The sequence below is a fragment of the Astatotilapia calliptera genome, chromosome 2, assembly GCF_964374335.1.
Source record: "Astatotilapia calliptera chromosome 2, fAstCal68.1, whole genome shotgun sequence".
Classification (NCBI taxonomy): domain Eukaryota; kingdom Metazoa; phylum Chordata; class Actinopteri; order Cichliformes; family Cichlidae; genus Astatotilapia; species Astatotilapia calliptera.
Genome location: NC_137423.1, coordinates 15672308 through 15684550, shown reverse-complemented (window position 1 = coordinate 15684550; position 12243 = coordinate 15672308). Strand labels below are relative to the sequence as shown.

The following is a 12243-nucleotide window of genomic DNA, read 5'->3' as shown; positions in this document are numbered from 1 at the left end:
TGACTCTCACCCCCTGTGTGCCCCTCTATGTATTCATGAGCCCTTGTCCCCTTTCGTGTTTTATTCCATGTTTTCCCCAGCCTGTTATGTCTGTGTTCTCCCCGTGCTCTCTCCTCCTGTCTGAACCTCTGTGTACTTCCTGTTTGACTCTGCCCGTCTCCCGTCAGTGTTATGTTCACCCCGCCCTGTCTCGTTATGGTTATCTGTGTCAGCTGTGTTCCCCATGTGTTCCCACTTTCCTCGTTAACCCTCTGTGTATTTCTGTCTGCGTCTCCCTCTGTTCGGCGTCGCGTTCTCCCTCATTGTTGTGTGGATTCCCTGTGTCTCCCTACGAATGTTAGTTTATTGATTCCCAGTTTAGTTGAGTTCTGTATTTCCTATGTTCTGCCTGTCAGCAATAAAGCTGCTTTTGAGTTCATCCCCGTGTTTGTGAATCTTGCGATTGGGTCCTCCTCCCGCCTGCCACACAGCCGATCCATGACACCTTCAGGCACCTAACCAAGACGCCTCCTGGGCTCCTCCTCCGCACACACACAGAGGCCTGCTATATACCAAGAATTTGTTAGAAAGATTACTCGTCTCTATTGCTTGGGAACCTTTCTGGATCTCTCCCGTTGCTATGGAGAAGACACCCTGCTTGACCTGCTGAGTTTGGAGACGTGAATCGAACTGTAAAGATAAAATGACAAATTGGTTTCTGACCAAAAACAGGAATATTACGAAACATCTCACAGAATGGCTTGTCAAGGTCACTGACAGTATTTCAGTATTTAGGAGATATTAAACCCAGACCACAGATGGATTTTTCAACAAGGTAAGACCTAAAGGGAGATTTCTGAAACTTTACTCCTGTAGTTCAGTGCTGTTTCTTGCCACTGTGGGTTTAGAGCATTACTTTGTTCATATTTTTCAGAGAAAACACAGGGAAACCATTGGATTTGCTATGAGTACTGTAATTTTTAAATTGTGCAGTACACTAAGTAAAGGGCTTTAGCTGGTAACCATGGTGTAGTGTATTTATCTTAATGCCAGGAGAACATGGAACATGATGCTACAAAGCAAAAAAAAAAAAGACATTTGGAAGGTTTTAATAGAACAATAATAGCAATGACACAGGTAAAGAATGACTGAAATAGCAATAATAAAAATAAATATAAAAAAAATCTGTATTGAACTGCATATTAATGGCCTAATCTGTGTGTGATGGTCCACTAAATCACCATCCACAAACCACAAGTACCAGAGTCTGCTGCAGGCAAGACACTATGACACAGTCTTTTGGAGAGACTTGGACAATATTTAGGGTGGTGCTTTTAATTTTATGTCTGATGTGTGTATATGTACAGTTAGTGATTTGTAAAAAAAAAAAAAATATATATATATATATATATATATATATATATATATATATATATATATATATATATATATATATATATATATATATATAAATATAAATATAAATATTTGGGAACTAGAATGATCCTGTATACTCTAACACCAGTAATGAATACTCTAACAGACTTAAGTGTAATTTTTTTATAGAAAAGTTATAGACTTCAACTAAATGGGTTTAGAATGTAAAAATATAACAGCTATAACAAGATGGCACCAGTGTTTTCGCCGAGCCATCTCCTCGAGCTTTGTCTACTGTTTGCTTTTCTCAGTGTTATCCTGACGCCTTTGCGCTTCTTCTTCTTCTTCCACCTACTGGAACTGAACTGTGCCCCCTCAATTCTTTGCGCTGTGGTGTATCGACCCCAAAATCTGTTAAGGATTTTATTTTCCAATTTGCTGACCTACTAGAGAGCCTGTTTCTACGCTACGACCGTGTGAGGCAAGTACACTAACAAAGGATTCCCTTGTTCTTATTGACACTTTTAATCTCAGGCAGTGGGTAAGTGAACCAACACATTTAAAAGGCCATTCGCTTCATCTAGTTTTGTCTTATGGTCTGGATATTCGTATAACGGATATCAAGGACGCTGGGATTTCTGATCATTTTGCGGTTATGTGTAATGTTACGCTATGACATATGGAGCTTAATGGCGAGGGTCCCTTGTGCCAGATGCGCTCGATTAATTCTGAAACCATTGCTAATTTCTCTACTCTTTTTACCAACTCTGCCCTCTCTGACTTCATCCGTCTTGTGGATTTATCGGTTGATGAGCTTACCAACCTTTTTAATTTCACATGCTCCTCTATTCTGGACACTGTGGCTCCTCCAAAGACTAAGGATACTAAGTCTTTACGCCAACCCTGGCTGAATGAAACTACCCGTGCTCTCAGGTGCGAATGCCGTCATGCTGAGAGTGTCATGGTCCTGGGCCATGTTGGCCCAGTATTCTTAGTTTGTGTGTTTTTGTATTTTGTTCCCTATTTATGCCTTGGTTCCTAGGTTATTTAGTTAAGATGTTCCTTATTTGGTTACCTCCTGTGTGCCCCTGTGTTTCTGTGAGCCCTCGTCTCTCCTTGTGTTTTATTCCATGTTTTCCCCAGCCTGTTATGTCTGTGTTCTCTGCGTGCTCTCTCTCTCCTCCTGTCTGAACCTCTGTGTACTTCCTGTTTTACTTTGACAGTCTTTCGTCAGTATGCGTCATGTGTTCACTCCTGCCCTGTCTCGTTATGGTTATCTGTGTCAGCTGTGTTCCCCGTGTGCTCCCACTTCCCTCGTTAACCCTCTGTGTATTTATGTGCATGTCTCCATCAGGTCAGTGTCGCGTCGTCAATGTCTTCTCCTCGAACCTGTGTGTCTTTCTGTGTTCCCGCGGTTTTCTGTTAGTATTCCCAGTTTAGTTCTGTTCCTTTGTGAAACCTGCAATAAAGCAGTGATTTTGAGTTCAGTTCCTGTCTCCGTGAGTTTTGCGTTTGGGTCCTCATCTGCCTCCACACAGCCGGTTCATGACAGAGAGGAAGTGTAAAAAGAACAAACTTGAAGTGTCAGTGGAAATTCTCCCTCCATAATTGTTTGTCAAAATATCAGAAGACTGTCAAAGCTGCTAAATCTGCCTTCCCATCAGGTGTTATTTTGACTAATTGCCACAAGCCTCGTGCCCATAACATTTTTAACTCTCTGATTAATCCGTGTGCCATCGCATATAGGAGGCTACTCCGGCCCTTTGTGATTTTTTTAGGGTACTTTATTGATAAAATTACAACTTTAAGGGCTCACAACAAGTTCCAGTTTCTAAATGCTCTGCTGTCTTTCAGCAGTTTGAGCCTGTATCTCTTCCGGATGTAAAGGAAATAACTGATCACTTAACAATCTCCAACTCCTCACATGATATTCTTCCTGCCCGTATTTTTAAGGAAGCGCTGAATACTACTGGCCCTTGTATTTTATTTATATTGAATGCATCACTGTCCTCAGGCTGTGTACCGTCTGCCTTCAAGCATGCTGTTGTTCAACCCGTTATTAACCCTCTCAGGCTCAAATTACTTTTTGTTGCTAATGCACAACCAAGTCCTGCAGTGGTACTTCTGAGTAAAAAAATCTCATAAAATTTGTATGTGGGGTAATCAGGTTGTTAGTTTTAAACTGTTGCAAATCTGCAACGCCTGCCTTGAGAGGGTTAAGAAGGCTAATCTTGACTCCAGTGTTCTTTCAAAAAATAGGCCGACTTTCCTTTATGTTAAACATCCTGGAAAAAGTGGGCTGTAAACAACTTCAGACCTTCTTAGATACCAATGGTATTACTGAAAAGTTCCAGTCTGGCTTCAAGCCTCGACATATTACTGAAACAGCTTTGTTAAGAGTTTTAATAATCTCCTTTTAACCACTGATTCAGGTTGCTCTGTGGTTTCAGTCTTACTGGATCTGACTTCTGCGTTCGACACAGTAGATCATAACATTCTATTATCAAGGTTAGATCAAGTAGTTGGTCTTAAGGGCACAGCTTTATCTTGGTTTAAATGTTATCTTTCAGAGAGGTCGTCAACGGAGCTTGGAAAGAAAAGCGTCTGGACTTCTTTAAGTTGCTTGAAGACGTTTCACCTCTCATCCGAGAAGCTTCTTCAGTTCTAAGAGTCAAATGGTGGAGAGTCCCAGATTTAAGCCCTGTGGGAGTTTCCCCCCCAAGAGGGACAAAGGACCCCCTGATGATCCTCTACCTAATCACATGAGCCAAGGTGTGAAAACGGGTGTGGGTCATAATCAGCCAGCGTTTCGGGTGAGCTCATTGTGAAACCTGGCCCCACCCTATAATGTGATTTCCTGAGGTCAGATGGCCCAGGATGTGAGTGGGCGTTAAGGCGTCTGGGAAGGGATCTCAAAACTGGATTATAGATGGCAGACAGTTGGTGTCGTAAGCCACCGCCTCTGTTCAAAGATGGTCACTCACAGTGGACATAAATGGCTTCTTTCACTCCTCTTTCAAACCATCTGTCCTCTCTGTCTAAAATGTGAACATGGGCATCCTCGAAAGAGTGACCTTAAATGCAGATGGACTGCTGAGTCTTGTCCCATGGAGGTGGCTCTACTATGTTGCGCCATGCGCTTGTGAAGTGGCTGTTTGGTCTTTCCAATGTAGAGGTCTTGGCATTCCTCGCTACACTGTACAGCATACACCACATTGTTGAGTTTGTGTTTTGGAGTTTTGTCTTTCGGGTGAACCAGTTTTTGTCTGAGCATGTTGCTGGGTCTGAAATGCACCGGGATGTCGTGCTTGTGTTTTGATTTTGATCCAGGTGTCTTCTACATATCTGTACCAGTGGCTGGGTACTCTCCCTTTAAAAGAGCCAAGAGTCTTTCTCTCCACTTCTTGCATGTAAAGGTTGGCTACAATAGGTGACACGGGGGAACCCATGGCACAGCCATGTTTTTGTCTGTAGAAACTAGAGATGGACCGATCCGATATTACGTATCGGTATCGGTCCGATACTGACGTAAATTACTGGATCGGATATCGGAGAGAAATAAAAAATGTAATCCGATCCATTAAATATCAAAAAAGCACCTCACAAAACTTGCGTAACTCGGCTCATAACCATAGCACATCGGAGCAGTGTCCTCACATGATAGAGCAGCTGTGTGTATTTGTAGCCTCGCTACCAAACCAGCATTTTATCTCCGAGGAAGTTATCCCAGAGAGAAGTAAAGCAAGTGTGTAAGTTCATCTCTGAATGTTTGTAAAGCATTCCCACGTTAAGCTTAACAACCAATATATGGAGCGACTGCCTCTCTCTCTCGCTTTCTTGCTGCTACTTCATGATCAGCTGATCGGCTTTTCTGTCCTGAGTCCGTCTCTCTTGTTTGTTTTTGGCCCACTTTGCACCAGAAAGAGGAAACCAGCAGCAGAACAACAGCAGCACGTTTAAGCTTGATAAGCTGTTTTTAGAATTTATTTAATATTACTTTCTACACCAGGATCCTTTTCTACGTAGCTGACAGCTGGTAACTGTGCAGGGGCGGATCTAGCAAAGTTTAGCCAGGGGGCCCATAAGGGCATGAACAGGGAAAAGGGGGCACAAAGACATACTTTTCTTTCTTATTCTCATTTAAAATGTCTCGCTTTTAATAAATAATTATCCGAATCTTACACCCAAAGTTTTAATCTTATGTAAAATGTATAGAAGTCCATTACTGTATATAGTAACTGTTAAGTCTAATATACACTAGTAAGCTATACTACTTTTTCCTTTGGGAAGATACTATATGTGCAGTCTGCAGTTCTGTTGAAGAAAGATGTTGAATCTATTTAATTATTCTTGAAAAATAATTGATTTCTGTGCATTTTTTTCCCACACTGCATCAAATTAAAGTCGATTAAGCATCATGAGGTGGAGGTTGGGGGGTGGTTCCCTTCTTTGCTGGGAGTTTGCAACCCTATTAGTTAGGTTGCTTAATATTTCTGCTAAGTGCTCTTTAAAATACCAGAATAGGGAGGATTGAGTAGGTTTAAGTTTATTAGATTGATCAGTATTGCTGAACTATGAAATATTTTGGGTGCAGTGTATTTTTTTACATACAGGTATAACAGAATAGCTTTAGTGTTGTTGTTTATTTAAACCGTATGTGTGAACTTATACAAAATGCAGCAACATATTAAAAAAACAATTTTAGTGATTAAAAAATACACTATATCGGATTCATATCGTATCGATTTATGATATCGGTATCGGACATAAAAAAGTGGTATCGTGCCATCTCTAGTAGAAACCCTTGTTGTATTTGAAATATGTAGTGGTAAGGCCGAGGTCTAACAGTGTGCAAATCTGATCGGGTGTGAATTTGGTCCTGTCTTCCAAGGAGCTATCTTCTTGTACGTGCTGTGCACCTTCACAGACATATCTTTCAGAGAGGTCATTCTCTGTCACTATGGGGCAATACTCCTCCTCTGCCTTCTCTGTGGGGTGCCCCAGGGGTCTGTTTTGTCTTTGACAACTAACTGATACCCTTGGCCCTCTTGCTAGCTACCTCTCTCTACATTGTAAGAGACCTTGGGGTACTCTTGGATAGCTCCTTCAAATTAGAGAAACAAGTATCTACTGTGGTTAAATCTAGCGTCTATCAGCTATGTCAAATTTCTAAAGCTAAGCCTTTTCTTTGCCCCAAGGACCTTGAAAAGCTTATTCATGCATTCATTAGCTCTAGACTGGATTATTGTAACTCCCTTTATTTAGGCCTCCCTCACTCCTCTCTCTAGCGTTTGCAATTAGTACAGAACGCTGCAGCACACCTTTTATCAGGTGCTAGAATGCATGATCATATTACTCCGGTTTTAGCTAACTTACACTGGCTTCCTGTGAAATTTTGCATTGATTTTAAAATTCTTTTACTCACTTATAAAATCTTAAACAATATCACGCCTGACTATTTAACAGAACTTCTCCATTTTTATAATACTAAAAAAGAACTAAGATCTTCAAACAATGCAATCTATGGTCTAGGCTGAAAACCAGAGGCGATCGTGCCTTTGCTATTGCAGCACCTAGACTGTGGAACAATCTCCCTATTGCCATTCGCACTTCTGAGTCTTTTCCGTCTTTTAAATGTCGCTTAATAACTCATCGTTTTACTCTGGCTCTAACTTAAGTTAGTTTGACTATCATTTGGTTGGCTTCTAAGTATGTCTTGTCTGGTGTTGCTGTTTGGTAAATTTGTTTTATTTTATTTATTTCCTAATTTGTAAAGCACTTTGATCGACGTTGTTTTTAAATGTGCTATCTAAATATATTTTGATTTGATAATGATAAATATAACATTTACAAGAATATTATTTTAATTAAATTATTAAGTGTCATGTTCTACACTCTGATTAGCACTGTTGCTTCACAGCAAGAAGGTCCTGAGTTCAATTCCACTATCAGGCCAAAGACATGTTTAATTGGCAATTCTAAATTGCCCATGGGTGTGAATGTGAGTGCGAATGGTTGTCTGTGTCTATGTGTTAGCCCTGTGACAGACTGGCGACCTGTCCAGGGTGTACCCCGCCTCTTGCTCTGAGACAGCTGGGATAGGCTCCAGCCCCCCCTCAAAAGGATAAGTGGAAGAGAATTGATGGATGGGAGGTAAAATTAGTTGTTGTGAAGCTAAAATGAAGGACACTGTTCTATTTATTTTATTTTATTGCAGTAGAATGTGCTTCATTAGAAACACCCCCAAAACACATTAATGTCTTTTTAACACAATGGAAAAAAAGGTGTGAGTGGTCAGCTATTTGATCTTTCGGGTCAGTAGTTGTGTGGGATTTGCCGCTCACAGTTTGCCTCTGGAGGTATGACTACTCTAAAGTGGAACTGTGTATCCATGCTTGTAATTTACTTTGGATCTGAGAATACAGTTGGGGAAAGCAGAAAAGATGAATTTTGTTTTTTCTGCCCATTTTCCCCTGTATATGCTTTCACCCTGTCCTAGATCTCTGAACTCTGTGTACTTTTCTCTTTTATGTTTTTCTCTGTCCATATGTTGTTTCCTATCCATTATGTTTCTCTCTCTCAGTCCTCATCTCTCTCCAATTATCTCCATGTATCTGTTTCTTTCTTCCTATGCCCATTCTTGTCATGTTCCAAGCAATTTTCATCAACTAAGGTAATATAATAACTCTTACTATATGAGTGTCCAACAGAATTTAATTATTGATGTTGGAAAATATCCCCTTTTAAACAATGGCCTTCTTTGTAAAGATCAAGTTCTAGACATATCTCAAAGATAAATGAAAAAATATATCACATCTGTCTTTTCTTACCTGTCCACTAGATGGCCTCTGTTTTAACTGACCGCTGCTCCTGTAGCTCATTACATTTTAAGCCCATGTTCTCTGTTGCATGTCACAAGTTGCTGTTCATGAATAATTAGTCTCCCTGTGTCTGACGTCTGTATTTCACGTGTATCAGTTTCACATGATTGCAACTACTGTCATCTTGCTGCTATTCCTGGTTTTGTCTACGGTGTATCCTGTCTCCCTGTGGTGCTTGGGTTACTTGCCAGCTTTTGAACTAATCTGCATGTGACTAATTTATGTGACAGTGGTGTCCTGGGTGTTTGTATTTTCATTCTTAACATTACCAACCACAAAACTATCGTATCATAAGTGAAAAAATGCATGAACACTGGGGGTGCCCACTCGCAGAGCTGATAATTTTAGAATGCTTTTGAATGTGTACCTATGGATGATTAAAAATGGGTTCTAGTTAGACACACTATAGTAATTAAAACCTTATACAAACTAACCATGTGCCACAGAGATGCAGAGGTCTGCAGATTTTCATTTCAGCTGGTTGCCTCAGCAGGTGATTGTAATAATGAGCTGGTCTCTTCTTGCAGGAGTGCTAATCAGTAGTGGGGGTTGACTGAAAGACACAGCTTCTTTGTGCCACATAGTTGGTGTCACTCTGTAAGGAAAGACTCATTCTGTTAAATACCTAGTTAAGAGAACACCAAAATAGCTAGATCACAAAATTGATAGTTGATAGTTTTGTCCCATTTGATGAACCATAATTGGTGATAATTGATTACACAAACAAAAGTCTCTTTCTTTTATTAATCACAGGAGTCACACATGTGTCCACTGCACCATCTGGGAACTCTTCTTGTTTCGTAATCAGAATCAGAATCAGAATCGTGTTTATTGGCCAAGTATATGTGCAGACACATACAGGGAATTTGGTTCCGGTAGATGGTGGCTCTCAAGCACAGCAATGTAAATCTCACACACACACACACACAGACACACACACACACACACACACACACACGTGTCTATATATACACATTACACATGCATACATAATAACACAAACACTAAATCCTCCTTCTTTTGTGCTGTTTTGTAGCAGTGTATACACCTGAGACTTTCACCTGTCTGTCCTGCACTCGCTCTCTGTTTCTTTCTCTCTGATTGTGGAATAAAAGTATGAACATGTGTTTATAAGTCACACTTGTGTTTGAATCCTGCAGCTTATCACACATTTGATTTCCATGTGTGACAACTGCAAGTGTCGAGAGTGAGGACAGACTGAGGGACCCACTGCTGCACATCATCTGTGAGGCTTTGCACCCCTGATGATCCACCAGGACAAACTCAGCAGTGTGTGAGGAAGAGGAGGAGGAAGAGCCAGCAGCAGCTGACAGATGGAGAGAATAGACAGACTGTTCCCTGTTTGTGAAGGACTGCTAGAAAAGTTTAAAATAACTAATTGTCTGTCCTGAATCAGTCTTATTAGGTAATGTTCAAATAATTTTATCATTCCAGTGTTTTCAGTGTGGGAGAAAGTACTCAGGGCCTTCAAGTTACACACTATGAAAGGCAGCAACAAGTTTAATATTCAGAAACCTAAAGTATGTATCAGCAGCAGAATGGACCTAAAAATAAATGTTTGTTCCAGTTCTATGAAGCTTTGAGTATTTTGGATCAGTAGCACTGCTGTGTTTGTTGCATCATATTGCTGTAATTGTTTATATGCTTTATATATTCTGAGGTAAGTTGATCTATAGTGTTACATCATATTCTATAAGGATGTTATGTGTTTGTAGACTTTCTGCCCAGTTTGACCCATTTAGCAGAAGCCAGCCTGTTTAAGGCTCTGATATCTATTCTGTATGACTTAAAGCAGTTATGACATGGTCTGATTTTCTCACCCAATAAAGGAATATTTCATATATCAGTCTACTCTTCATTTTATCAGAAACAGTTATCACAGCTTGTACATTTTCTTTTTATAAATATATGTAAGCAATGAGCCAAATTTAGTAATGCCAACATGAAGGAACAACATTTGTCTCTTATATATGATACACCTATATATGCACTGTCAAAGATACTTGTCTTTGAGTGAAGATTTAAGGTGATAAGACATATAAATAACTGCAACTTGAATCTGTACTGAAGCTCAGTATTTGACACAGAGTTCATGTTCACTGCTGTAATAGCTAATAATGATTAATATAATAACTATAATATTGGCCATATTATATTTACATTACCAAAGTGATATGACTTTAGTCTCATGAACAACATCAGCTAATTCTTATTTACTAATTAATCTTGAAATAACTGTTCAGTACAGAAATGAAGCCCAAAAATCATGTTTTACTGTCCTGTGGTCTCAGCCTCAGATACTTATCAAATCACACAAAGCTCTTGTAGAAACAAACAAACAAATGAACAAAATATGTTCTCCCTCATTTCTGTCAAACCAAGTTGTATGACACGTTTCCAGCGGTTAGTATCATGGTTGCTAGGCAACCTGGGAAGCGCGACGGAGACTAGACCGTCCCATACAGACAAACTTGCCGTTTATTTTGCAAATCGAGCTCAACACTGCCCCTAGCGTCCTGGAGCACTTCCGTTGTGTTTTGGAATTTGCATGTGTTTTTGAGTTTGCAAGTGTTTTGGATTTTGCAAGTGTTTTGGAATTTGTACGTGTTTTGAAATTTGTACGTGTTTTGGAATTTGCATGTGTTTTTTAGTTTGCAAGTGTTTTGGATTTTGCAAGTGTTTTGGAATTTGTACGTGTTTTGGAATTTGCACGTGTTTTTTTAGTTTGCAAGTGTTTTGGAATTTGTACGTGTTTTGGAATTTGTACGTGTTTTGGAATTTGTACGTGTTTTGGAATTTGCATGTGTTTTTTAGTTTGCAAGTGTTTTGGATTTTGCAAGTGTTTTGGAATTTGTACGTGTTTTGGAATTTGCATGTGTTTTTTTAGTTTGCAAGTGTTTTGGAGTTTGCAAGTGTTTTGGAGTTTGTACGTGTTTTGGAGTTTGCATGTGTTTTGGAGTTTGTACGTGCTTTGTCTCTAGGGGCCACCGTACAAAAGAGCCAAACGGTACAGGCAAAAAAAAAAAAAAAAAAAAAAAAGACTTATTAAAGACCCATTTCTGAAATGGTTTTTCTGTTATCTAGTGATGTTTAGATATCTGTTGTGGTATCCCTAAGATACCAGGCGGGGAGTGTTCTGACTATTGTTAAATTTGTACATGTTTGATTTGTTTGGTTAGTGCACTGGGCCTTTAATAGAAAGGCATGGTCCGTGTGCAGACGGGGGAAGTGTAAGAAAGAATCAGACAATCGACTGAATGTGATCTATGCTGTGATTTATGCTGTGAAAGGCTGATAAAAAGGCATTCCCTGTGAGTATGCATTATTGTTTGGCACTTTTGTGTTGTTTAATAGCAGTTAATTAGATGCTGTATTACGCGTGCTAATTTATGTTCCGTAGACAGTTGTTTGGTGTTAGCATTAGCACTTGGTCACGCAGCTCCTCAAGTAATTATTTTAATTTGTAAAGTAAAACAAGTAAAACACAGCAAAAAATAAATTAAATCACATGGATTACGCATTCCTGATATACATCTCTGCATATCAGCATTAAAAGTTGCAGATTTGTGGTAATCTTGCATTCATTTAAGAATTCATCAAACTTGCAGTGGATGTTGGTCATCATTATTTAGCCCTATTAAGTGAATCCAGCAAATTTTGAGCAGTTAATATGATTCTTCTTTTTTTTTTTTTTTTTGCCTGTCCCATTTGGTTCTTTAGCCGTCAGAATTGTTGTCTGAGGACCAACAAGGATACCCAATGGATTTATTTTGCCAAATGGATCATCGTGGCATTGCCGTATTGGTCCATTTGATCGACCTTTGTTTTTATTATTTATTTTATTTTATGTTTAGTTGTTACAGACGGGACAGACATGAGTGAGGGATAGGAAAGGGAGAAAGAAAGAGGAAGGAAAAGAAAAACAGAAGGGGAGAGGGACAGTGAGAAAGGGGGAATAAAAAAAAAAATCTCCTGGATCATCTCT

The 12243-nt window shown here is 39.5% G+C and overlaps 1 long non-coding RNA gene across 1 annotated transcript in view; it reads left to right on the top strand.

Annotated features, from left to right (window-relative positions):
- Window positions 1-10099, top strand: part of LOC145432427 (uncharacterized) — a 432207-nt gene extending 422108 nt beyond the window's left edge. The window contains exon 2 of the long non-coding RNA XR_013912723.1: window positions 9373-10099. This is a non-coding gene — a long non-coding RNA (uncharacterized LOC145432427). The remainder of the gene's footprint in view (window positions 1-9372) is intronic.
- The last annotated feature ends 2144 nt before the right edge of the window (window positions 10100-12243 follow it).